Genomic DNA, 9,140 nt, shown 5'->3' with positions numbered 1-9,140 from the left:
TGGACTTCTTGGCATTCCTATCTGAAAGCACTCCCTGCTTTTCCTACTAAAAAAAAGATACAGAGCTCTTTCCCAAAAGAGTGTTGCCCAAGCACCTTTGGGTGATCATTTTAGATCCTTCATGAACACCACTTTCTGAGCACCAACCTTCTGCCCACACTGTGCTGGACTTATTTGAGCTGTGAGAGAACAAGTGGCAGACAGCTGAGGGAAGAGTTGCTGTGAGGTGGGCATAGGAGCTCCTGCCTCACCGTTTTCTTTGTGAAGACTAAAGGTGCAAGGGTGTCAGTCATCTTCTATGCATGTCTGAAAAGGCTCTCAGAGCTCAGTATTTTTAGCTCTTTAACAGATTATCTCTTTTATTTTTAGAGGTAACAATAGCTCTTGGGTTAAGAGGGAGACAAAAGCTTCATTAGTTTTAGAATTTCAAATGAACTCAGTAAGGGATTGAGGAGATTTTTTTTTTTTCCACGGGAACCTGAAGAGTTGCTTAAAGGATGTTGTGAAAAAGAAAGAAAAATCTCCAGCTTAGGGAAGATATACATACAATAGGAGATATTGTTGAAATATTTTACTTTTTCTCTAGTGGTAGTTTTGCTAAGGGAATGTCATCTCCTTACTGTCCTCCACACTCCTTCTGTTCTGTTTTTTTAACCTCATCCAGATTTTTTTGTTGTTTATTTTGAGGGCTATTCAGGGTGTTATTTGTTTGAGCTTTTTCCCCTCTAGGATATGATAAATTCAACCACTTTCTTGCAGATTCCCTGAATCAGGAAACTGGATCTCTACCATGCTTTACCATGGTTCATGTGTTTGGGAATAGAAGCTTTCTTTTTTTTTTTTTTTTTTTTTTTTGATGGAAAAGCCTTTGTGTTGAAGCTAAACTTTTGATGAAGTTCATTGATGCATGATGCTCATCCAGCAGATCCTGAATGTATCAGTAAATCAAGTGGCTGCTCCAAGAGAGAACACTTGGCTCAGAGAGGACCAGGCTCTTTGGTGTCTACTCAGGAGCATTGCATTTCCATGTGGCATTTTGCTTTTTGCCTGGGGAATGCTTTTTGTTGCCATAACTGAGTTACTGATGAAATCTTCTTCCTTTGCACTTTCTATAATGTGCAAAAGAGAAAGAAAGGAACCATAAAAACATATATTAGAATTGCACTGAGCACATTTCTTTTGAAACTATAATTCGTAAAAATGAGTACATATGATTTTGCAATTATAAATATATGAATTAAATGCATTAGTTAAGAAGTTAAGCTTTCAAAGGTGCTAATTATTAACCAAATGCATTTTACAGTGTTTTAATGACCACTTTTTCACATTGTGTTAATATCCATTAGCTATATTCATACTAGTAATGCTAATATTGTGCAAAGCCATTAGTTAGCTTCAAAGTCAATAATAAATGATACTGATTCCAAGCCTTCACTGCACTAAAAGATAGATATGGGTTTTTTTGGGTTTTTTTTTTTGTTTGTTTTTGTTTGGTTTGGTTTGGTTTTGGTTTTGTTTGTTTGTTTGTGGGGCTTTTTTGGGTTTTTTTTGGTTGAGTGGGAAAGATAACCTGAGTTTTCACTTGGATGTTGTCAATGAATCTGTTTATGCTGATTATGCAGATGAATGTGGAGACAGTTATTGAGAGCCTATGGACAACATACTGCTCTGCCTCTGTCTGCTTGAAAGCAGAAACTGGGTTCAAAATGAATTGCCCTGCCTCCAGAGGAGGGCTCTGAATATTTCTTTTCATGGACTTTTTCTCAGCTGCCTTGTAGATAGAACTCCTTCGCTAGTAATTTCTCATTAAGAAGCTTCAGCAACACTTCTCAGACAAGATGTTTTTAAGGAAAACTCTGGAATATTTCATTCACTGCATTATCTGAATGGATTTTCAGACAGTTTATCCTGTTAGCCTTCCTCTCAAAAACATTCACTGTTATTTTGTCAAATATCTCTCTAAGACGTAATGATTGTTCGGGGGGCGGATTGAACTAGGAATGGTTAGGTATGTGCTGCATTTTGCTCCTTGCTTTAGGAAAACTTTTATAAGATTATTTGCAAGTAAAATATTTTATTATAGCAATATCAGGAGCATTTTATGCTACTAGTAAAATGTGTGCATTGTTTTAGAGGCTGGATTTTAAAACTAACCATATATCTTGTAAATCAACAAAAAGAAAGAAGAAACCACAGTGGTTGTCTCAGATATTAAGCATACAGATTTTAGTAACAGGGTGTCTATGTTTAATTTTTAATTTATTTAGCCACAATATCTATTCTAACTTACTGCAAAAGGCTTACAAAATGCAAATATTGAAAAATTCTTTAATATGGAACACACACACAGACATTTGACTTCCAGCTTGGTATGTTTCATCTGCTTCATCTCCTTTTGCAGGGTGTTAACTTCTGGGAATAAACTGCTCTCAGCTGTAGAAATGAACCCTTAGCCCATGTGTTCATGAAATGGATTGAGTTCATTGTGGCGCTGATTTACTGTAACTAGATGCAAGATTGATGCATCCAGGAGAAACCATCCCACATATCTCATCTGTCTCTGGAACTGCCCCCTTAATCTCTTTACTAGATTTGATTGTTCTCTAACAGACCAGCAGATACCTCTAGAGCAGGTGAGATTTTTCTTTCTGTGAAAGACCCAGATGGGATGAGCAGAGTTATTGTGGCCAGGACAGATTAAAATGTCTCAACTTAGTGTAGGCATCAGCAGAAATGGGTTTGGGGAAAAACTCCTTTGTCTTCTTTTTCTTGCTCAGACGACAGGAAAAATGGAGTGGGGGGTTAGAGCCCGTGCTGCATCCTCTTCCTGTGATCCTGATGCTCTGTTTCTTTGTCCTCCTTCAGGCTGTGATGTGAAGCATAAATTACGGTGGGACTTTTGCTGAGGTGTGGATTTGGGGCTAGGAGGCCCCGTAAAGAAAATAAAACCATAGTGCAGGACAATTAGAAAGTTGACAGCTGATACAGCTCCGTGGAGGATCATGGAGTGATTCCTTGCCAAAGTGAACTAAACCAAAAGTAACTCAATTAAAGAAGGCATATTAAAACCTATTTGGAGGGGATCAGAAGTGGGCCCTGTGTGGGAAAACACAAAGCACTTCAGATAATTGTGTGGAGAGCAGGGAGTAGGAAAAAAGTAATATCTTACCTGACAGAAATCTTGGTAACCTGGAAAACTAGGTGAAAGCCAGGAATACAAACATCCTGTCTTGAAAAAAAAAACCCAAAAAACTCCAGACACTCTCTTGACATTTAAGGAAGACTTGAGTTCCTAATGAAATAAATACCAAAGAAGACGTAATATATTGTCTTCTTTAGTGCTTGTGCTTGTGGAGGCTCCCCAGGGAAAGAAGAGAAGAAGGAAGACGGAGCATACATAAGAGCAATCCTCCTTTGGTGCTAGGGAGGAAGGGACTGCAGGCTTGGGAAGCCAACCTGGAGCAGTCAGACAGAAGAACAATGATAACTTTTTATTTCATCCTGTGAAGTCAGTGGGCTGGACTTAGCTCCATTGATCAGAGCATGGTTCTAATAACACCAAGGCTCTGGGTTCAATCCCTGTATAGGTAATTTACTGAAGAGTTTGGCTTGATAATTCTAGTGGGTTCCTTCTAACTCAGAATATTCTGTGAATCTGTGAAAAATTTATTCACCAAAAATGCTCCTACAGAAAAAGGAGGAGGGTGGGTATTAATCTCCTGCAGACCAAGGAAATACTTTGGAAACAGAAGGCAAGTCTCCTGTGGTTTGGATTCTGGAAACAGATTTCTCTTTCCAAAAAAAAAAAAAGCCAAACCAAAAAAACCCAAAGAAGAGTTTGGGTTTCGTCCATGGTACTGCCATTCGGGGACCAACTGTAATCTGTTTAGGCTCATATTCTGCATTTGCAAGTACTGGAATCAAATGCAGACAGTTCTCACTAGTGCATAATTAAATTCTTATTCCCTGTTGAAGCCATTGGCAAAACTTTCACTGACTTCAATAGTGCTGGATTAAGCTTTCACTGCATGTCACGAGAATTTGAAAAGCAAAATCAATCCAGATTTTATAAAGAGCCGCTTGTCTTTGTTGTGGATCAAACCAAAACCATAAAGTAAAAAAAAAAAAAAACCAAAAAAACAAAAAAACCCCAAAAACTTTGTCATTAATGAAATAAGAATAAGGAATCACATTGGTATCTTGAATACTTTTCCAGAAGATAGACAAGCCGAGTCACTTGGGGGGCTACAGTGATAATAAGAATTGTGTAAGTACTGTGTAGCAAAAAATATTTCTGGGTTAGTCTGCTCTTTTTGGCACAATCCTTCTGGCAGAAATGTATAAATTTATTTTGTTGTTGCTCAAGAGCTCCTGGTGAGTAATTCCTGCTCTGCAGATGGTATATGATGTAGATGATTTTTCAAGTCCAATTTCAAACTGTAGTGCTGGGGTTTATCACAAAATGTTTTGCTGTAGTCTAATGGCTAGAACTCCGAGAAGCCAGATTCCACTGTTAAATTTCAAATAATTCCCATCCCTTGCTAGGTGTATACCTCATTATGAATTTGCAATTTAAAACCAATGAGAAACAGGAGTGCCTGGCTGTAGAGGAAGTTCTTCCCTTCCAAGCCCCATCCTACACCATGTGAGTGAAGGCTGCAGTAGTCTGGGAAACTGGTAAGGCTGCAGAGATTTTTCTCAGGGGGAGTGGTACAAAATAATTATTGTTCATCTTACAGTAACCCCCCTCCAAAACACCCAAAACAACCCAACAAAACAAACCCAAAACAAATTCAATAGAACAGAATAACTTTATGTAGAAATAGCAAATTTATTTGGTCTATTAATAAACCACAGTTAGAGATGTGTGGAATGGAAGGTGACCTGAGTTTCCCTTGATGATTTAGGGGATTATTCTGGTGCTCACTGAACAGAAGCTTGTCAATAACTGCTGCTCCCAAGCCTTTGCTTTGTCATAGCAGTGACCTCTGGTCCTTGCTACAATTCCCTTAGGATCAGAAGGAAATTCTACCAGGAAAGATCAAGAGTCCATTTCTTCAGAGATGCAAAGGCTAGGAAAAACCCCATTAACAGGATTTGCTCCTGCTCTGCTGTTGTGACAGCCCTAAAAGAGGACTGGACTTTCCACTCTTACCAACTGAACTATATTGGAAACACTTCATCCTTCAGTCCTGTCTTTGAGTTGTCAACATTTTCCTTTGGCTTTAGTGGTGACATAATGGGCTAAGTAGGGCTCAAACAGATCCTGCATTTCTGAGGGGGGCACCAGAATAGGACTGCAACTGCTGTGATCACTCACCAGCGTGCCAGGCCTGGACTGCCCTTCTGGCTATGGGCTTTCTCTCCTGTCCACCACTGCCCCAGTATTCCCAGCTCCCCATCCCTTGGATAGAGGGAGTTGTCAGCCTCTGTCATAGCCACATCTCTGTCTCTTTTTGCTGCCTGCTCCTGCCTGTCATGGTCCAAGGGGTCTGGGTACACAACTAAAGTGTGTAAATATGGTTATGCTTTCTGGCACCTCCCATAAGACAGTATCAGCTCTATGTTGTTTATCAGCAGTTTCTGATTACACGTGAAGATTGGAAAACATGTATCCAATCAAAATGTTTTTACTTTGTGTGTTTTGCCTCCTGAGATACTTTATCCTTGCTTTTATTCCTATTGCATTTCCACAGTTTTCTGGCAGGCCTGTTTTCTTTTTCCGAGTGTGTGAATTTTACCCATCAGATTGCACTGGAGAAGAAAACATTTATTTTTAAATGTTTATTGGAATAAAATAATAATGCTATTATCTACACTCTTGATTACCAGGATTATCTGGTGTATATACAGATCCTCCAGATAGGCAGATTAAGTGATCAGAAGGTTCTTAGTGGGCCCCAGGCTCAGAGTGTACACTAAAGAGGATCAAGCCTGCTTTAATTCATGTGCTGCTTTGCTAATGCTCCTGCTCTTTCTCTGGAGAATTTCTGAAATATGTTATCTGGGTCCCAGTGAGTTGGATAGACAGTCTTTGGCTTTAATGGACAATAAACTGGGGCTGATTTGGAGCAATAATGTGTAAAGAAATATGTATTTTGCTTCTCCAGGGCTTGAGCCATCCCAGTCTTTCACATGTGTTGGCAGACCTTGAGTATCTTGTTCTTGCTCAGTGTTGCTAACAAACACCTCTGGAGTCTAGCAAGAATGCCTCTTTGTAGCCATTCACAAATCCAAGGTGTTTGAGGGAGCATAGGAGAGGGCCAGCTGTGTCCCTTAGAGAAAGAAAGAAAGGAAGTGGAACAAAGGCCTTTGCTAGCTGATTGAACAGTTTTTAGGCAGGCAATGGGACTTGCTTATAAAGAAAGTTTCTGAGAAGCTGACATTTCTCCATGGCCCAGCTAGCATGTAGCAATTTGAACAATGAATATAGGAAACCACCCTGCAAATATGATTTATCCACCAGCTTTTTTTTTTTTAGAAAAAGACATGATTGCTTTCTGACTAGGATATGTGCTGTGAATTGCTTAAGGACTAGGATATTGCTGTGAATTTTGAGAAACTTCCTTTATAAAGCTTGAAAATACAATAACGTAGAGATGAAAGTCTCCTTTAGAATTAATGATGGGGACAGAACTGAAGTGACATCCATGTTGAAATGCCACTATCTTAAATTGTTATTTTTCCAGTTACTGTGTTTCTGAATGTGCCAGTGGCTCCCAGTCTTTGTCATGTCTGCTAGCAAATATTGGAGCTAGAAGATGACAAGAAATGTGCAGCAGTGGAGAGTGTTATGGGGTAGGAGTGAGCTTTTGACACTGAGCCTTAGAAAAAAAAAGGAAAGATCTTTTTGCTCAAGAATATAAAATTACATGAAAATTGGGGCTGATAAAAGAGAAGTAGACAAGAAGAGGTGAATAGACAAACTGCCTTGAAAGGAACAATGAGGGTGGATGCAACTGTTGAGGAAGGGAGGTCCTGAGGATGTGAGGAAAAACTTCACTGCACCTCATAAACAGAGGTAGAAGAATTGAGTTTAAAATTGAAGAGTAGGAAATCATTGAAAAAGAGCTCTAGAAAGTTGAGACAGACAAGAAGAAATGACAGTCGGGTGAGTTCAGTAGCAGCGTTTTGAAAAGATTATGCTGTAGTGATTTCACTGGGTAACATTCCTTTCCTCACTTCTCTTGTTTCACAGGGAGGAGGGTAATCTCTCATTTATTTATAACTATCCCACGTGTGAGATGAAAGTCAGAGCTGCTAATGTTTGGCTCCAGAATCCACCACAGGTATAGGACCCTGTGAGAAATCCTTACTTGTCAGGCCTCTAATTTTATGCTCTGGCAAACTTATGCCATGGCAATGAACTCCTTTGAGACCCAGCGACCGACCCAGTGACAATGTCAAGCTGCCCAGTTTAATTTGATCTTCCATGAGCACTGCCTTTGGTGTAGGAACAGTGCTATGACACAGAGGTGAACTTGTATGACTACATCCTCAGAGCGAAAACTCAGCCTTCCAAAACAGCTTGTGTCTGTCCTTTTGGTGGTCTTCCATTGGTCCTTTTGGTGTCCTTTCATTTGGTCTTCGCCCAAATAAAAGGAGCATGCCTTCTAAAAATATTATAAAGGAGGCAGAAAGCAGTGTTCTCTCCCAAGGGCAAAGCTCAGAATCAAAAAACCAAAACAAAACAAAAAAAAAAGCACTGTCAAGCAAGACTCTTCCTTCTGTTTTTAATTTCAGGAAAGCTAGTTTGGTAAAGCTTGGACTGGATGGCTTTCAAATGCAAATCCTCCAGGCTACTTTAGGCGAACCTGATATCATCTTTGAGTCAGACTCGTCTCTTAAAATGCAGCAGGACCAAAAAAGGACTTGTGATTAAGGAGACCGCACATCCTTGGTGTCCTGGAAGCATGCCAGGGTGTGAGATGATATTTCAGTCCTTTGCATTCCTGAGAATGTCCTTTTGTCCCATGAAAGGCTGACATCTTCCTGTGTCATAACGAAATGGTGAGACAGGGAGGGAGGTGTCTGTCTAATGAATCAGTCTGGAGACCAGCGAGGTCTGCCGGTGGGGTGATTGACTGCTGCTGTTCTGGGCTCTCCGGTGAAGGGGTGTCGGTCTCTGGTGCTCATTCCTGTCCTCTGGCTGCCCCCTGTTGGCTGGTCCAACACGTCAGTGATGGACCTGGCATCCCCCACGCGCAGTACTTGGAAGGGCTGGACACAATTGAAAAGGATTTTCAAAGGAAGCCATCACTAAAATTACAAAATCGTCTTTTTGTCTGTCCCTTAATGTGACGAAAAGTATTGCGGTGCGGTTTTCTTTTGTTGTTGTTTCTGTTTTTTCTCTTGCCAAACACTGTATGGTCTAAGTTTAAAAGGGTGATGACTACACAATTAAACTTTTGGAATGCTGTGCTGGAAGCTGGTGGCTGCTTTCATTTCTGCTTAGATTTACTTTCATTTCTGATTCATATTTTCTTTCCGTGGCTTTCTTGCACAGAAAACTTTCTTTGCCAAAAAGACAGGACTATACAATCATTGCTAACTTTATAAGTATAAAATGGCTGCATTTGCTAAAAAACCACACTTGTATGAAATAGCTGCATCCGAAATTCCAGACAGGTAAACTCTTCTCAGGTTATATTAAACATATAGAAATGTGAATTCCAGAAGTTCTACCCTCAGCCATTCAAATACAAGTTGTACTGCAGGGGGTGGGAACTTAAACAAGCTTACTGAGGGGAGAAATGAGGCACCTCTGCCGTAAAGAAATTGGGAAAGACGTCATTTTTCTGCTACCATACCCTCTCTCCCCATAGATCCTCCTTTAGAAGGACAGGAGAACTCTCTTCCTAGATTAGAGGGCCATCTAGCTCAGTATACAAGGCTGACAGGGCTACCAGCAGATGCCTAGGGAGAGGACATCAGCACAGGGTACGTACAACATGATCTTTCCTTTGGTGCATCCTCTTACCGCCCAGAAGCCACCATTTTTGAGACTTATTATGCAGAGGCTGGGTAAGGTCTGTCACTGTTATGGCCACCATAATTCTGTGTCTAAAAGCTGCCCTGTTACTCATGGATATTTACCAGTAGCCCTGCTAACTTTGTGAACTCCATGCAGCTCTAGATGC

At 40.3% G+C, this 9,140-nt stretch overlaps 1 long non-coding RNA gene across 3 annotated transcripts in view; it reads left to right on the top strand.

Annotated features, from left to right (window-relative positions):
* The window catches only part of LOC311152365, a 45,336-nt gene extending 36,915 nt beyond the window's left edge, over positions 1–8,421 (top strand). For all 3 annotated transcript variants that reach the window (XR_014616059.1, XR_014616060.1, XR_014616061.1), the window contains 2 exons: positions 2,402–2,633; positions 2,866–8,421. This is a non-coding gene — a long non-coding RNA (uncharacterized lncRNA). The remainder of the gene's footprint in view (positions 1–2,401; positions 2,634–2,865) is intronic.
* The last annotated feature ends 719 nt before the right edge of the window (positions 8,422–9,140 follow it).

The sequence above is a fragment of the Fringilla coelebs genome (genome assembly GCF_963513975.1).
Source record: "Fringilla coelebs genome assembly, chromosome: 3".
NCBI lineage: Eukaryota > Metazoa > Chordata > Aves > Passeriformes > Fringillidae > Fringilla > Fringilla coelebs.
Note: the sequence above shows the minus strand (reverse complement) of the source record. Positions and strands in the feature narration are given on the sequence as shown.